This window comes from Notechis scutatus, chromosome 14 (assembly GCF_049901735.1).
Source record: "Notechis scutatus isolate UNSWTSFEM ecotype Mainland chromosome 14, rNotScu1.2, whole genome shotgun sequence".
NCBI classification, from domain to species: domain Eukaryota; kingdom Metazoa; phylum Chordata; class Lepidosauria; order Squamata; family Elapidae; genus Notechis; species Notechis scutatus.
The window spans coordinates 6,355,332-6,370,761 of record NC_142022.1 but is presented as its reverse complement, the minus strand read 5'-3'; positions in this window follow the sequence as shown (position 1 = coordinate 6,370,761).

The window sequence follows — 15,430 nt, the reverse complement described above, 5'->3', positions numbered from 1 at the left end:
CTTAGCAACCATAATGTTGGGCTCAATTGTGGTCATAAGTCGAGGACTACCAGCAGTGCTGTTTTGACAGGTGAATGCAATGCCAGAAGAACCCCTGAGGAGAAGCAACAGAGAGCATCCCTCCTTTGATCCACATCCCTTTCGCTGCCTCGAAAATGGGACACGGACTTGCCAAGCTTTAAGTTGGTAAATGAATGGTCATAAAATGAGGACTACCATTTCTTTCTTTCTTTCTTTCTTTCTTTCTTTCTTTCTTTCTTTCTTTCTTTCTTTCTTTCTTTCTTTCCTTCCTTCCTTCCTTCCTTCCTTCCTTCCTTCCTTCCTTCCTTCCTTCCTTCCTTCCTTCCTTCCTTCCTTCCTTCCTTCCTTCTATTTCATCCTGTTGGCTCCAGAGACTTTATTAAGCATCACAACCACCTCTCCACAGGACAAGACACACAAAAAGCGCGCGCACACACACACACACACACACACACACACACACACACACACACCTTCCCAATCTTTCAGCCAAAGCTTCCTGTCCTGCAGCGAGTATCGCATTCGGCCAAGCCCTGGCGCTCTTTCAAAATTCTCGCAGATGAACTAACTTGCTGTGGGTTATTTCTTTCCATGGTTAAGAGGTTCCCGGAGACCTCAATGTGCTGCATAATAAATATCCGGTATTCTGAAAGACTTTATTTTTCTTTTGGACTTACGAGCATCTCACAGATGTGGTGACCAGAAACGGCCTTGGGGACCTTACGGCATGTGAGTTTGGAGCACGGCTATGGCAGCCGAGCTTCGCTCGTCCAGGGAATTGGGAAAATGCGGACTAATACCACTCTATAAAGCCTTCATAAGGCCATGCCTAGAATACTGCATCCAGTTTTGATCACCACACTATAAAAAACAATGTTGAGACTCTAGAAAAAGTACAGAGAAGAGCAATCAAGATGATGAGGGGACTGGAGACTAAAACATATGAAGAATGGTTATAGGAACTGGGCTTGGCTAGTCTAGGGAAGAGAAGGACCAGGGGAGACAGGAGAGCATCTTCCAATGTTTGAGGGGCGGCCCCAGAGAGGAGGAAGGCGTCAAGCTGTTTTCCAAGGCACCTGAAGGCCAAACAAGGAATAATGCATGGAAACTGAACAAGGAGAGATTCAACCTGGAAATAAGGAGATTTTTATGACAGTGAGAGCAATCAACCGTTGGAACAGAAGTTTCCTTTGGATGTTATGGGAGCTTCATCACTGGAGGCTTTCAAGAAGAGACTGGACTGCCATCTGTCAGAAATGGCATAGGGTCTCCTCCTTAAGCAGGGGGTTGGACTAGATGACCCTACAAGGCCCCTTCCAACTCTATTCATCTGTATAGTTAGCCTAGAAAAGGTAGCATGTTACTAAGCCGTGATGGCACCAGGGAAACCCAGCAAGAGCCATTTTCAAGAGTCATATTTTTAATATGACACGAGCAATTTTAACAGGTCTTTAATTTGCAGGAGCAACGAATTAATTCAGATTCCAAGCCAAAAAACAACAACAACCCAGATCCAACTTTAGAAAGTGATTTTCTAACGTTAAGGAGAAAGCTTTTGGGGGATGATAACCTGAAAAACCAAAGCACAAATCACCTCGGCTTGCCTTCTTGCTGCGTATGCAAAGCAACTCCCTCTCTTGAGTATAAACAGTTCTCGCCTTACGACCATTAATTCGGCCCAAAATGTCCATTGCTGAGCAGGACAATTGTTAAATGAATTCTGCCCCCAAGTTACGACCTCTCTTGACTCGGTGGTTGGTTGTTAAGTTGGTTGCACGGTTTGTTAAGCGAACCTGGCTCCATTGACATTGCGTCTCGGAAGATCCCAAAAGGGGACCAGGTGACCCCGGGGTGCTGCAACCGGTCGTCAATACGAGTCATCTGCCACGTGCCTGGATTTTGGTCCCGTGACCAAGAGGGAGGTGTAAGTTGTAAGTGTGAAAAACAGTCATAAGCTGGATTTGCTTTAACAACCGCATTTCACTTAACGACTGCACTGATTCACGCAACAACCAAGGCAAAAAAAGGTTGCAAAAATCTCTCTCAGCCTTGCTTAGCAACATCAATTCTGCTTCCAATTGTGATCACAACTTGAGGACTACCTGTATGTCGCCAGACCGCAGATCTACCAGGGTCAAAGTCACCTCTCTAATACTGACAGCTCTTCTTAGCACCTCCCTAAACCCCAAAGGCCAGAAGCTGCAGTTTGGATCTCCTGCATGGAAGAAAAAGTGTTCACCAGCACAGAAAGGATTTTCTGCAAAATGCAATGTAGCTTGTTCACACAACTTCCTTCCTTCCTTCCTTCCTTCCTTCCTTCCTTCCTTCCTTCCTTCCTTCCTTCCTTCCTTCCTCCTCTCTTCCCCTTCCTCCTCCCCCCTTGCTACTCCTTCCTTCCTTCCTCCCTTCTCCTCTTCCCCTTCCTCCTCCCCCTTGCTACTCCTTCCTTCCTTCCTTCCTTCCTTCCTCCTCTTCCCCTTCCTCCTCCCTCCTTGCTACTCCTCCTCCTTCCTTCCTTCCTTCCTTCCATTTGTTCTCGATATGCAGAGTGCAAACTCCACACAAGTAGGCTCTGAGGCTTTGCTTTTGATTCCCACATCCAATCTCAGATATTTTAAAATATTTTATTCAGAATTTTACAGAGAAGCATGCATTACGAACACCTTGCACAGTGCCGTGGGTTCAAATTTCCCCCTTTTTTTGTTGTCTGTCTGCCTGTCTCTCTCTCTCTCCTTCTTTTCTCTCCTCTCTCTCTCCTTATCCCATTCGGGTTGTTTAGCAACCCAACCAACCTGCAAGCCAAGGACTGACAAGGGCCCTCCCCACAGAGAACAGCAGCAGCCAGTTCTCAGACTGAAAAGCTCCATTGCTCCTTTCCTTGTCCTGTTTGACTTGCAAGCTGGTCATAAAATGAGCACGCAACGCCTTGAGGTCCCAGGGAGGTGTCTTACTTCCGTGTTGTTTTGTTTGGGAAAAAAAGCTCCATTTCTTTAAAATCGTATTTTCACCTATTCCCCCCCGCCCCCTTAAAGTAGTTCTGTGAAGGGAAACTCTAGTATCATCTGTCTGTTCTTCTGCAAATTCCATTTCTAAGATGTCCATCGTAAGTCTTATCTCTTGGCGGTTTCTTTTCAAACATTTGTACTCTCTCTCCGCCCCCCCAACGCCCGGATTTGAAATATTTATACCTGGCTTTTCAACCGCAAAGATTCCCAGAGCAATGTACTGATTAATAATAAAAAAAGGACAGACCCTGGTCTCTAAAACCCAGAGAGACGGTGCATTACAAAGGAAATCAACAAACTCAGGCACCGATTTAAAGTCCCAAAATTCTTACTTTGACCGATGGGGATTGGTGACGGAAAGCATTACCGGCTATTTCCAGGCAGAAATAGTTAGATTTCCCCCCTCCCCTCCATTTGAAATTAATATCTCAAGCTACTTAAAAAGACAAAAATCAATCAGGAACAGAGACAATGAATTATTAAGGCGTTTCGTATTTAACTGGGATCAATAGAAGGTTAAAAAAAAAAATCAGGATTGAGATTGTAGCCACAATATTAAGACAAAAAGCAAGTGGAAAAAAAAAATAAACCTACTAAAAGCTTTAGCAAACAATTTCTGGAAAATGGAGGCCGTGTTATTTCAAATCACCTTGCCTGCACAGGTGCAGCAACTAAGTTGTAAGCTGACAATGGAAATAACTGAGCTGTAGATATTTCTGTCTTTTACCATCGGTTATTAACATTACAAAAAATAGAGGCAGTCCCTGACTTACGACAATTCGTTTAGCGACTGTTCAAAGTGACCTACAAAACCTGCTGACAACCACTGCAGTATCACCACAGTCACATGATTAAAATCCAGGGACTTAGTAACTGGCGTGCCTTGTGTAGCAAGGGAAAATCACCGAATAACAAGAGTTTGAAGGGACCTTGGAGGTCTTCTAGTCCAGCCCCTGCTTGAGCAGGGAACCCTAGACCATTTCAGAACGAATGGCTGTCCAAACTCTTCTTGGAAACCTCCAGTGATGAAGCACCTACAGCTTCTGGTGGCAAGTTGTTCCACTGGTCAATTGTTCTCACTGTCAGGAAATTCCTCCTTAGTTCTAGGTTTCTTCTCTCCTTGCTTAGTTTCCATCCGTTGCTTCTTGTCCTGCCTTCAGGGGCTTTGGAGAATAGCTTGACTCCCTCTTCTTTGGGGCAGCCCCTGAGACATTGGAAGACTGCTATCATGTCTCCCCTAGTCCTTCTTTTCATTGGACTAGACATACCCAGTTCCTGCAACCGTTCTTCATATGTTTTATCCTCCAGCCCCTTAATCCTCTTGGTTGGTCTTCTCTGCACTTTTTCTCAACATAAATGGAAACAAGAACTGGAGGTTTATACCAAGAGCTCAGCACTTGGGACTCCACAAAAGCACCCTGAATCTGAAGCTCCAATTACAAGTAGTCCTTGACATACAACAGTTCACTGAGTGACCGTCCAAAGTCACAACGTCGCTGAAAAAAAAAGTGAATTATGGCCATTTCCCATACCCGTGACCAAGCATTCCCCACGGTCACATGGTCTAAAAAATAATAATCTGGATGCTTGGTGACTGGTTCATATTTATGACGGCTGCAGCGTCCCCCGGGGTCACGCGATCCCCTTTTGCGACTTTCCGATCAGCAAATGGATTCATTTAACAACCATGTTGTCAGCTTTGAGACTAGAGATGCTCCCACGCTGCCACAACTGAGCCTGGGAAAGTGGGAGGGGGGAATATATTGGAGTGTATCTAGTTAGACATAACAACATTCTTTTTCTGATTCAAGGTCAGGTTGTGTTGCACGTAAGTGAGAGGAAGTCTCAAGTTAGGACGGATGGTGATTGGGGCACGTGATGCGATGATGGGACGGATGGTGCAGGGGATGGATTTTGTAGTTTTTACTTATTGCAGATTCAGGATTCCCCAGTTGTGCCAGTTTACTATCCAAATAAAAAGGAACCTTTGAGAAGATGCCAGTCGGAAAACAGGGCAAAACTCACTTTAGCAGCTGTTTCGTGTAGCAATGGAGATAGTGGGCTCCGTGGTGGATCGTTTCACGATCATTAATATTTGCACTGGGTGCATGATGCTTTTTCAACCCAGTTTTTTTTTTGTTTCCTGCGAGACACCCCCACAAAGGTTGGGCTTTCGAAAGCAAACAGCCCCCCCCAATAAATCTCTCCCTGCTGATGTAAATGCAAGAGGCCTGGCACTGATCTGCAAACCCTGCGCCAGATGGCTGCAGTCAGACGAGGCCTGCCCGCGTTCCTGCTGCAAACGGGGACGACAAGAGAGAGCGAGAGAGGCACAAATAATGTAGACTTGAGGATGCTTGCAAGCTCCAGGTCTGCACCAAAGCCAATTCGGATTGCAGAATTTCTCAACGATTTCAATTCTCCTTTTCGATTCCAAAAATTCTCAATCCAGAAATCATGGTCGAGAATTGACATGACATGGATGTTCACTGGAATTACAAGAGAATATACAAGAAGTAGGAAGTGGAGGCAAACATCTGGGCAGGACAAAACCCCTAGGCTCTTCAAACTTGGCAAGTTTAAGACTTGTGGACTTCAACTCCCAGAATTCCTGAGCTAACATGACTGGAGGAAGAGGAATTCTGGGAGTTGAAGTCCGCAGGTCTTCAAAGCTGTCGAGTTTGAAGACCCCTGCCATAACCCAATAGGAATAAAGTGGAAAGGTCGAACAAGAAAATCAAGATGGGGCATTAAAACAGTCAATATTGGAAGATAAAAGAGTTCATAAAGAAAATGAGAGAAAGAAATGGGAATTCCTCTTCAAAGGAAATAAAAATGGAGAAACGCCCCTGCAAAATGGATGGGATACTACCAAGGCATATTTCAGAGAGCGTAAGCGATCTTTCTGTACAGGAAGGAGAAATAGGGGAAAAGAAGGAGAGAAGAAAGGAATTAGAATAATAATATAAAAGATTAGAATTGGAACTACGGAAAGACCCCACAAAAAAAATGAAAGGGCAAAAATCAGATGGAACTAGTAAAACATGAATTAAATGTTTTAGGGACCAAGGAACTGGCACAATTAAGGCAGCTAAACAAAATTCTCACTGCTTCTCAACTGGGAGCGAATTTCTCCCTGGCCAAACCTGATTGCATAGATAAAATCATCCCAGGATTTATTAGCCTTCTTCTGCAATTAAAAACAGCGGGTAGCCCTCGGCTTATGGAGCTCAAATGTTTCTGTTAAGTGAGACATTTGCTCAGTGAGTTTTGCCCCCTTTTTCTTGCCACAGCTGCGAAGTCAATCACTGCAGTTGATAGGCTGGTAACCCGGTTGTTAAGTGAATCTGGCTTCCCCCATTGACTCTGCTGGCCAGAAGGTCGCAAAAGGGGATCGCGTGAGCCCGGGACGCGGTGGCCGTCATAAATACGAGTCAGTTGCCAAGCGTCTGCATTTTGATCACGTGACCATAGGGGGCACTGCAGAGGTCGTAACGATGGAAAAACGGTCATAAGTCACATGTTTCAGTGCTGCTGTGACTTCGAATAGTCACTAAATGAACTGTTGTAAGTAAAGGACTACCTGTATACACGACAGCAACGGGAGGTGGAGGTGGGAAGTCACAACCCTAACAAAGGATCATCCTGCTTAGTGGATTGACCACCCTTTAAATTTCACTTTGGCCAAGACTTGCCACTCAGGTAGACCTCAACATATGACATTTGGGACCCAAACTGCTATCGCTAAACAGGGCAGTGGCTAAATGAGTCGATTTTTGCTGTGATTGTTAAGCAAATCGCCCTGGTTGTTAAGTGAATTCTGCAGTCATCGGAAGAGACAAATGGCAAACCATTTGTCTGAAATGGTATATAGGGTCTTCTGCTTGACAGGGGGCTAGACTAAAAGACCTCCAAGGTCCCTTCCAACTCTGTCCTTCCTTCCTTCCTTTCCTTTCCTTCCTTGAAGGTCTCTTTAAGAAGGGATTGGACAAATGGTGTAGGGTCTCCTGTTTGAGCAGGGGTTTGGAATAGAAGACCTCTGAGGTTCCCTCCAATTCTTTTATTCTGTTCTTCTTCAGGATTTACAAGGGAAAAATGAGAACGCCCGTTGTGAGAACGCTCTCCTTGGTGAAGTCCTGTTGAAGGAGGAGCAAACCACGGATTTTCTTCTTCTTGTAATTCAAGTGTGCGGTTAGCTTTTTCTCCGTATGTGGCACGTGTTCATTTACATGAAAAAAAAAGAGAGAGAGGATGCACCTGGGTAATTCTCTCACCCACACTCTCGGCTCCAAGAGACTCCAGTCATTAAAAAACAAAAAACCCACAGGGTTGTGATGTCTCCCTACCCTCACGGAGGACTTGCGAGATGCCCTTTCTTTCCTACTCAGAGACACCAAGAAATTAAAGTTGGGATTGGGTACGTCTAGTTTAGTTTAAATTTAGTTTAGTTTACTTTATTGTCCTTGCACCTCGTACAAGGAAATCAAACACCCTCTTCAGTGCACATCATGACCATGAAAATAAACACAAACACACATCCTCCACCCTTCACACATTGAACCGAAAACCCCCGACATTGCACCAAGACTGCACTATACAGCAGAATTCAAAAGAGCCACTGCCCTGGGATAGAAGCTGTTTTTCAGCCTATTTCTCCTTGTTTTTATGATTATCCTGTACCATCTGCCAGATGGTAATAGTTCAAAAAAAAGGGTTCCCAGGATGAGATGGATCTTTGAGGATGTTTTGAGCTTGCTTAAGGCAGCGGGAGATATAAAGCTCTTCCAAAGAGGGGAGAAGGCAACCCATGATCCTCTGGGCAATGATGTTAATCCTCTCTGGAGCACTGTCCTATCTGCCCCTGTGCAATTGGCAAACCCTACAGAGGTGCAGTGAGTTAAGATACTCTCTCTGGTGCAGCGGTAGAAGGTCACCAGCAGTTTTCCATTCGGTTGTTGTTTCCTGAGAAGCCTCAGGTAGTATAATCTCTGCTGGGCCCTTTTGACCAGGGCTGCAATGTGAGCCCCCCAGGTCAGGTCCTCTTTTAGGGTAACACCCAGAAACTTCAAACTGGCCACTTGCTCCACTCGGTCTCCATGGATAAGCAAGGGCTGGAGGTCTGATCTGATCCTTCTATAGTCCACTATCAGCTCCTTGGTCTTCTTATTGGTGTTGAGGACCAAGTATTGTCTCCACACCACGAAAGCAACCATTGGTCCACCTCATCTCAATTTGTTAGACTCATCCTCCCCGGAGATGAGTGTAAACTTTTTCACTAGTCTAGTGAAAAGAAGGACTAGAGGTGACATGATAGTAGTGTTCCATTATCCGAGGGGGCTGCGACAAAGAAGTGGGGGGGGGGAGTCAACCTGTCCCCCCCCAAAAAAAAACACCTGAAGAAGCAACGGATGGAAATTAAGGAGAAAATTCCTCACAGTGGGAACAATTAACCAGTGGAACAAATTGCCTTCAGAAATTGTGGGTGCCCCAACGGTGGAGGCTTTTAAGAAAAAACTGGACAGCCATCTGTCAGAAGTAGCATAGGATTCCTGCGAGGGCAGCGGGTTGGGCTAGATGACCTCCAAGGTGCCTTCCAACTCTGGTATTCTGTTACAGCGCACAAGGATTTGCCTGGTATTTTTTCCCCGGAGTGCCACAGGGCACAGAAACAAAGGGGAAGAACAAGAACAAACCAACCCTTATTCTGGCCGCCCCATTTTTTTATTTTTATTTTATTTTGGAGACCAGAGCTTTGAACTGGCTGGGAAGGTATAATTTTGTGGCAGTGACCTGACATGCTTCGAGCTCTTGCCACCAAGTTATGGCTGTACACAGCTGGATATTGTTCTTGTCCCCAGCACACAGTTGCACTTATTGTTCTAAGTCAATAATCTGCACTTGTGTGTATTTGTCCCTGCACCAAAAACAAAAAAACAAAAAAAAAAACACCCCACCCCTGATGCTAAATTATTCTCACTGCCTGGGAGTGTCTCGACTTACTGAGTGTTACGTGACAGCTTTGTCACCAGTGTTTTAATTCTGAACTCAGAACTGGCTGAGGCCACACAAACAAGCTTAAACTACGGCTTTGCCAGCAAACAAAATTTCCTAAAATTAAATTTCCTAAACAAGCGTAGCTTGCTGTAAAAGAAACAAACCACGTTTCGGCTTGGGGGGTAATGTGTGAACCCTCTTTCTTTTCCCTGCTTATGCACTCGTTTACGGACCAGCTTTTCGTGCATGGGGAAGGAAGCCTATAGAAGAATGTTAAAATCAAAATTCAGCCCGAAAATTCAAGCACTGTGATTCAGTTGACTCCGGGCGCGCAAGTATTCTTTGACTTAAGACCGCAATGGAGTCCAAACTAAGCATGACAATTATTAAGGGACTTTTGTCCCATTTTACGATCTTTATTGCCCCAGTTGTTAAGTGAATCACTGCAGTTGTTAAGTGAATTTGGCTTCCCCCTTGATTCTGCTTGTCCAAAGATCGCAAAAGATGACCTTGGGACACTGCAAAAACCGTCATAAATGCGAAGCAGTTGCCAAGCACCTGAATTTTGATCACATGACCCCGAGGATGCTGCAATGGTCCTAAGTGTGAAAAATGGTCACAAATCACTTTTTTGTGTGTGCTGTTGTAACTCTCAATAGTCACTAAACTGTTGCGAGTCAAGGACTTCACCTATTTTTGAGGCTGCATCCCCATTTGGAAAGCTATTCGAGCCGAACTCCCTATTCCGAGTGCTTTCTCCATTAAAAAAAAAGGTTAAATTCTTTTTCTCCATTCCCCTCTACACACACTTCCTCGTATCGTACGTTGATATGGTACATCTCAAGGGCAGCACATAAATGGCAGTGGTGCATTTCACATTCCATTGTGACAGAGATGGGCTACAGAAATCACGCATTAAATAAATATCAGCAAAAGCACAAAAACAGAGTGTAAGCATTTTGTTTTCATTTTTGAAAGCCTTTGAACACCTGGATTACTTCCTCACCTCATTTTATTCCTCCCTCTCTCTAACTAAGGTTTGACAGAGGGATGCTAATGGCCATAGGCATGGTGAGAATTTCAAAATCTCTGTATTTTCAGATACACACACACACACACACACACACACATGCCCCCCTCCCCCTCTCTTCTATTATCCGTTTCTTATCTCTTTCTTTCTACCTACCTACCTGTCTCTCTCTTCTCTCTCTGTCTACTTACCTACCTACCTACCTATTATCTATTTCTTATCTGTTTCTCTACCTATCTCTCTCTTCTTTCTGTCTGTCTACCTACCTACCTATCTCTCTACCTAGCTAGCTATTATGTTTATCTTTCTCTCTACCTACCTGTCTCTCTCTTCTATCTGTCTACCTACCTTCCACCTCTCTCTACCTACCTATTATCTATTTCTTATCTCTCTCTACCTACCTCTCGCCTGTCTGTCTGTCTATTTCTATCAATCATCTATCTATCTATCTATCTATCTATCTATCTATCTATCTATCTATCTATCTATCTATCTATCTATCTATCTATCTATCTATCTATCTATCTATCTATCTATCTATCTATCTATCTATCTATCTATCTATCTATCTATCTATCTGCCTCACTGTTCCCTAAACACCAAAGGAATTTGGAAGGAGAGAACCCAGAAAGTGAAAAAGATGAAGATAATAATAATGTTTACTTTTCGCTAGTATAGGTTTTACTTATAGATGTGGCAATACCAGGTGGCAGCTGAGTAGCTCAAAAAAAAAAAAAAAGGAACTGGAAAAACCTGTAAAATTTCAGGATTTAATAGCTGAAAAACAGAGGCTGTGGAATAAACTGGCCAGAATTAACTCAGGAAGAATTAATTATTTGAGTTTGTATTTACTTTACGAAAACAACCTTGCTTTCAGAAGCCTGCTTATATTGCCGGGTGGGTGGGTGGGTATATTTGGGGGTATCTTTTTGGTAGTCCTCGACTTACAAAAACTCCTTTAGCGCCATTCAAAGTTACCACAGCACCGAAAAACGTGACTTACCACTGGACCTCGTACTTATGACCTTCGCAGTATCTCCATGGTCATGTGAACGAAATTTGAGTGCTTGGCGAATGGCAGGTATTTTACAAACTGTTGTAGCATCCAGGTGTTCTATGACGGCCATTTGAGATTTTCTTTCGTCCAGCAAACTCCAAGGGGGGGAGCCTGATTTATTTAACAACTGCACGATTCATTTAACAACCGCCTAGCTTACCAATGGAAACTCTGGTCCCAATTTGGTCGCAAGCTGAGGACGGCTTGTTAGTTTGGGCTGAAGCTCAAACACCGGAGAAAGTTCCACCTCCACCACACACTCACTTAGTGCAAATCTTCCGGTCTCCTGCCACAACTGGTTCATCCTGTTACTCCAAACCGTGATTCCAGTTCTGTTTGTTTCCCCGTCTCTCTCTCTCTCTCTCAGCAGTATATTTGTTCTGATCAGAATAAACACCCGCTGAAGAATTAACCGAAGGAGATAAGGCAATTTAACTCTGACCAAAGGAGGCCGCAGAGGAGGAAATTCTGCTTTCCTTCCAGTCCGTCTTGTAAAAGAGGTTGGGGAGGGCGGGGAAATAACAGAATAACAAGAGTTGGAAGGGACCTTGGAGGTCATCCAGTCCAGCCCCCTGCTCAAGGCAAGAGTCCTTATATGGTCCTTATATCATTCCGGGCAAATGGTTGTCCAATCTCTTCTCGAAAACCTCCAGAGTTGAGGCACAACTACAACTTCTGGAGGTGATTCATTCCACACCCTCTCTGAAACACACCGATCCGTCAAGTCAAGTCAAGCAACCAAGTAAACAGTCTCAGGTTGGCCCCAACAATCATTAACCTTGGATTAAATTCATGATTGTGCAGCAGATACAGGTAATCCTTGACTTACAAAAGTTCATTTAGTTACGACAGCACTAGGGGGGGGGGAAGCGATTTTAGCACCATTTTTCACACTTTAGGCCCATTGCGGCATTCCCCACAGTCACGCGATCAACACTCCGACGAATTTGGCAACCGGTTCATGTTTGTGACGGTTTCAGCATTCCTGGGATCGCGCGATCCGCTTTTGTGACCTTCAGACAAAGCGAAGGCAACTTAACTTCACCAATGCAATGACTTAACAGCGGTGGCAAGGAAGGTCGTAAAAAGGGGGAAAACTCACTTGTTTCACTTAGCAACGTAAATTCTGGGCTTTGTGTTGTGGTCGTAACTCAAGGGATTTTATGGGGTTTATGTGTATGGGATTCTCTTTCCCCTTGTCTTCTCAGTAGCTCACAAATAACCTTCTCTGGGCCTTTGTTGACAAGATTTATCTCCAACTTTTCCTTCAGGAGTTCCAGGTGGCCTTATCCCTTCTTCATATTTTTCTCCCCCCACCCATGACAACAACAACCCTATAAGGTAGGCTGGTCTGGGAGAGAAGAACAGCAAGGGAGCTGCTACGGCTGAGGGACAGACCGGCATTTGCAAATCCCAGAATTTTACAGCAAGCGTGCTTCAATAACTATTCACAGGCTGGATAAGAAATCTGGGTGTTGCAACAAATCTGAACAATGGCGCACTGGGGAAGTTCAGAGGGTTTGCAATTAATTACTCAATTAAAGGAGGGAGGTGCATCCATGCTACTTTCCTCGAGAAACGACAGGATTAAAAGGACTTCAATAAAATACCTGAATTGCACTTGGAAAGTTCGAGGTGTTGATGCCATAAATACAGACACACGTTTATTTCACGTGTCCCCCCTCCGTGTGAGTCAGCAAACCACGGTTTCCCCCGAGACATCTGAAGCAGGAAATCATTGTCAACTGGGACCAAGCGGTTAGATAGATAGATATAGTCTGCTGAGAGATTTTTGTAGATTGTTCTGTTTGGGGTTACCCTCAGCGACCATGGTAGGTTTTTAACTCCTTTGTTGATGGTCTTTTTAGCTGCCCAGCCTCACAAGGCAAGAGAGGCAGCCGTAGAAATTGAGTCAACCAACCAACCAATGCACGTATTAAGAAAGGTTTAAAGCTGACGAGAGGTTTTTTGATCTAGGTTCGTTTGGAAATCCCTGAACAGCCCTTTTTCTTTTGCAGGTGATGGGAAGTCGTGGTTAATTACAGCCTGGGTTTGTTTTGCTGCGGTAAAAGGAGAACGGAAGGGATTCATGCAGAACTCCATTAATTCTTTGATTGTGCAAACACGTTAAAAGTGTTCTGCGAGAGACAGAGAGACACGGACGGGAGGTGGTTGTCGCAAGAAGCAAATCGACACGGTAGGGGTCCTTGGTTGCTTTCTTGCCGACGTTTCATTACCCAACTAGCTAACACCATCAGGGCTAAAAGGGAGCAGGGTTTGCTCGCTTCCACTGCCTTTTTTAGCACTGATGATGTTACCTAGTTGGGTAATAAAACTTCTGCGAGAAAACCACCAAGCTCAGAGAGCCCCAAAGACCTCACAGTTCAACCCTGAGCTACAAATATTATCTTCTTTTGGTACTCCAGGGTTTTTCAATCGGGGCTACTTTTAAGAGGTGTGGACTTCAACTCCCAGAATTCCCCAGCCAGCATCGCTGGCTGGGGAATTCTGGGAGTTGAAGTCCAAACCTCTTAAAAGTGGCCCAGATTGGGGGAAAAAAAAAAAAGAACCTGCTTTACACGAAACAGGGAAACGGGTTTCACCACACTGCTCTTCCACACACATTGTGGCTTTGGGTGGGTTTTATTTTTTGGCAAGTCTGTTGAAATCTCCCATGAAACAGTTCCTCATCTGGAAAGTGGAAGGAAAAGAAATGAAGAGAGAGGGAGGGGGGAGAAAAGGAGGGGGAGGAGAGAGAGAGAGGGAGGGGGAGACCCTTAAGAGATAGCTCACTATTGCAGTCCTCTCGCCCTTCATACCCAAACCTTAATTGAAGAAGTTTAAGCACCTGAATAATTTCTACGGAAGGGCGAGGCAGAACGCTTGCTTAAACCAGATTTCAGGATCCTTATGTTCCTTGCAGTCTCTACCTGGGAGGCCGAGAAGGAACCAGGTCAGGCTACTGGCCCAAGTTTTAGCCACTTGAAAGAAACTTCGGTGGCCTCACGGAGAAAGCCTCCAGTCTATTACAACTGGCTTCCAAGAATTGTGCAGCAAACACACACACACACACACAAATAAATAAATCCCTGGCTCTTTTCTGAGACGATTCCTGCATTCTCAAATAAACAATGGCTTGCTCAGAGAAAACAGGTGTTTCCGAAGGAGGAGGGGATGGCGTCCCAGAATCATACCAGGGCCATGCCACCATCTTCAACTGAAAGGAGCCTCGGTGGCGCAGGGAGTGCGGTACGGCAGGCTGCTTCTGCTGACCGCCGGCTGACTGCAATTTGGCAGTTCAAATCCCACCAGGCTCAAGGTTGACTCAGCCTTCCGTCCTTCCGAGGTGGGTAAAATGAGGACCCAGATTGTTGGGGGCAAGAGGCCGACTCTGTAAACTACTTAGAGAGGGCTGGAAAGCACTATAAAGCAATATATAAGTCTAAGTGCTGTTACTATTGCTAAAAGCCCAAAGATGGAATTTAAGGTTGGATTTTTTCCCCTTCCTTTTCAAAGAACATCAAGTATATTTGAGACGTGTCCTCCATCGCTTTCCTAGCCACTTCTTTAGATAAGGTATTTTCCAAAGGGCGGGGAGAGAGAAAGAGACAAACTAAGCCCCACCTGACAATCCAACCTCACTCGGCCTTGGATTCAAATCCAGGTTCCAGGACAGACTCATTGAGGAAATATTTGCTTGGAATTTAGCTCCCTCTGCTGCCAACTGCCACAAGCCAAAGCCCATGGCAAGGATCTGGCAGCAGCTGGTTTGCAGAAGATAAGGCCGTGCCAACTTCCAGACTACGGTGGAGCCACAGGGCTCTGGTCCAAACGAGGATGCCCCATCCCTCCGTCTTCTGATCTGAACTTCCCGTTTCCCCGTTAAACGAATCATGCGGTCGTTAAAGGAATCCTTCATGGACTTTTGCTCATGGGAATCCAGCCGGAAAGGTCGCAGTCACCTGACCCCCCCGGGAGAGGCTGCAACCATCGTCAACGCAGGCTGCCCTCGACTTACGGCCACAACGGAGCCCAGGATTGATGTCGCTAAGCGAGACGCTTTGCACTGCGAGTTTTTGCCTGCTTCATTGTGAAGGGAATCGCCGCAATTGTTTAAACAAGTCACCTGGCGGTTAAGCCTGCGCTTGGCTTTCTTCCCCTGTTTACAAAGGGGATTGCATGACCCCCTGGGTGACCGTCGTAAATATGAACCAGTGGGTCAAAGCGCCCGAATGTAAATCATGTGGCCAATGGGGGGAGGCTGCCATGGTCATCAACGTGAAAAACGGCCCTAAGTCACTTTGTTTCGGTGCCGTCGTAATT